The sequence below is a fragment of the Galeopterus variegatus genome, unplaced genomic scaffold, assembly GCF_000696425.1.
Source record: "Galeopterus variegatus unplaced genomic scaffold, G_variegatus-3.0.2 Scaffold4471, whole genome shotgun sequence".
Taxonomy (NCBI): Eukaryota; Metazoa; Chordata; class Mammalia; order Dermoptera; family Cynocephalidae; genus Galeopterus; species Galeopterus variegatus.
In genome coordinates this window covers 51,299-54,700 of record NW_007730582.1, presented here as the reverse complement: position 1 = coordinate 54,700, position 3,402 = coordinate 51,299, and positions in this window count along the sequence as shown.

The window sequence follows — 3,402 nt, the reverse complement described above, 5'->3', positions numbered from 1 at the left end:
GAGCAAGAGTTTTATTCCTTTTTTTGTGGGGGGGGGGCACGGTTGGCCAGTAGAGTTTTATTCTTGAGCTTGAGTTTTCTTGTCAGTGAAATGCATAGTATGGTTGTGAGAGTTAAGCAAGTTAGTTCACATAAAGTGCTTCGAACAGTACCTGGTCAAAGTAAGTATTCGTGATTGTAGCACGGGATTTGAAGAAACTGAGAAAGCAGGTAAGGAAACCCCAGAGAAGCAGGTAGAAGGGTTCCCAAGATTTTCCTACTTTTCCCCTTCCTTGGATAGCATTCGTGCTATACTTTTCTTATTTTCACATTTGTCATATTTTATTTTATTGTGTACATGTCTGTCTATCCCACTAGACTAGGTGCTCTAGTCATTCCACAGATATTTGTTGAACACGAGCACTGTGCTAGGCTCCGTGCTAGGTTGTGACATTATAGGTATGAAAGGTATGTCCTTGGTCTCAAAGAACCTACAGTCTGGTTTGAGCGCCAAAAGCAAGCAGGCCAGCAGCAAGAACACATTATGACAAGGGCTATGATTGAGGGTTTTGTGGGGTCTCCTTCAAGGGGACCTGAGTTCACATTGGGAACATAAGTAATGGTTTTCTAGAGAAGTACACACTTAACCCAAGCCTCGAAGAATCGGTAGTTATTAGCTGGGTGGATGTGGGTTTAACAGGCCTTTCACACAGGAAGCAACATGTGCCGTGGCCTAGAAACGCAAGAGTATTGCTACATCCTCAAGATGTTCGGATGGCAGGAGTACAGGTTATGTTTGGAGGGCGTAAGGGAGATGAGACTGCAAGAGCTGGTTAAGAATACATCGTGAGGGGCTTTGTGAGTTCTGAAGTTAAAGCTTCACCCTGAAGGTGATTAGGAGCCACCAAAGGATTTAAAGGTAGGAAATGACTTTATCAGCTTTGCCTTTTAGGAAAATCACTGTGTGTGGAGGAGGCATGGTAGTGAATATCCTATTTCCCTGACATGGGAAGTTCTGAGGTTTGCAGCCATAGTATCATGCCTGCTACACAAGAGTCATAAAATATTTATGTATGAGGAAAGATGAGAATGAGGAGAGACTGGCGGGAAGGATACAGTTAGGCTGTTGCAGTCATTTGAGAGGTGTGCCCAGGTCCTTCCTGGGGACAGAGGAAGACACTGTACACATGAATCAGCAGACCAGAGTTTCAGTCACAGCATCACCAGTTTCTATTGTATCACTGTGGGCAGGTTTTGGAACCTTTTGTGTTTTCAGATTTGGAAAATGGTGATACAAATTTCTACCTTGCAAGGTTACTCTGATAATTGGAGGGGATAGATGTAAAAAGCCTGGTCCTATACTATTAGATACATAAAGGACCTCTTATAATAAAAATAATAGTCTTAATATTCCTAATGTTTAGTATATTACCTGGTCCATGGTAGGTGATCATTTGCCTTAAATCCCACCATCTATAGATAACCACTGCCAACACTGGTTTTATCTGTGCATTTTAAATGATTGATGATGCTGGTCAGGGAGTGTTAGGCGTAAGGGAATTGTTCTGAGATCAAGAAGAGAGAGTTGATATGAATATCATACCAATTTATACATTGTTTAAATGCGAACAGATTATATATGGCCATTCAGCTGTTCCCACCCCTCACTCAGACGTGACACAGATGTGTGTGCACACACACTCTCACCACTGATGTGACTATAATGTGCTCACAGCGTGGGCTGCTAAAAATACACACTTGACTTCTCCTTGGCCTGCCACTGTTGACTCTTCTCCTCTGAAATTTTGCTCCTCCTCAGTTGTTTTCTGGTGATTTATTTATTTATTTATTTATTTTCCTTTTTGTCTTTTTTCGTGACTGGCAACGGATCGCAACCCTCAGTGTTGCCCCCGCTCCTCGCTCAGCCAGTGAGCGGCCGGTCTGCATGTGGGATCCGAACCCTCGGCGGGAGCGCCGCCGCACTTCCCAAGCGGCTCACTGTAGCAGTGCGCCACCGGCCGGCCTTCTGGTGATTTATTAAAGATGATAATGGGGGTTTAATTCAGATTTGATCTCCGTTAGGTTCTTCCCTGATTATCCTGGCTCGTCATGAGTTGCTCCTCTCTCAACTCCTGTAGAACTTAATTTATGTTATTCTGATTAAATGTCATCTACTGCCTTGTCTTATTATTTGTCTATGTCAATAAATTTCCCTTTTCCTTGATGTTAGTTTTTCTTGAAAAATAATTGAAAGGTGACATGTTTATGTATTTTTAACAGGGCTTAAAAACCCACTGAAACCTTTTATTTGGAATAAAAAAGTTTAAAAAATTCTGTTACTAAGCTTTTGAAGTATACAGCAGTGGTTCTCAGACACTGTTGGTCTCAGGATCCCTTTAAACTTTAAAATTATTGAATATCCCCCAAGAACTTTCATCTTTGTGGGCTTTGTTTATTGATACTTAATGTATTAAAAATTACTGAGAAAATTTTAAACCACAGGAATATACAAGCCCCCATTCCATTAGCTTTGAGAACAATCATGTCATCCTGTTATGTAGCCTCTAGAAAACTCTGCTGGACCCTTTGAGAGGAGGACAATGTGCATGGCAAATAATGTCTTAGCATTATTGTGAAAATAGTTTTAAACTCATGGATCACCTGAAAGGGTCTTTGGGGCCCTCAAGGGTCCATGGACCACACTTTGAGAACTGCTGGTTTATAGATATGAGAGTTTTTTTTATTTTCCTTTTTGTCTTTTTTTTCATGACTGGCAACGGGATTGCAACCCTCGGTGTCGCGCCCGCACCGCGCTCAGCCAGTGAGCAGACCGGTCTCTATATGGGATCCGAACCCTCTGCGGGAGCGCCGCCGCACTCCCAAGCACTGCACTCTACTGAGTGCGCCACGGGGCCGGCCCCTAGATATGAGAGTTTTTATGTGACATTTTTATGTCTTTTTGGTAACAAAATAACATAAGGATGGAAACATTTCCAAACATCTCTTTTCAAAATGTACTAAATATAGTTTCTTTAAAAAACAGCTAGTGTCTAGCTTTTGTTAAGNTTATTGTGAAAATAGTTTTAAACTCATGGATCACCTGAAAGGGTCTTTGGGGCCCTCAAGGATCCATGGACCACACTTTGAGAACTGCTGGTTTATAGATATGAGAGTTTTGTTTTTTATTTTCCTTTTTGTCTTTTTTTCATGACTGGCAACGGGATTGCAACCCTCGGTGTCGCACCTGCACCGCGCTCAGCCAGTGAGCAGACCGGTCTCTATATGGGATCCGAACCCTTTGTGGGAGCGCCGCCGCACTCCCAAGCACTGCACTCTACTGAGTGCGCCACGGGGCCGGACCCTAGATATGAGAGTTTTTATGTGACATTTTTATGTCTTTTTGGTAACAAAATAACATAAGGAT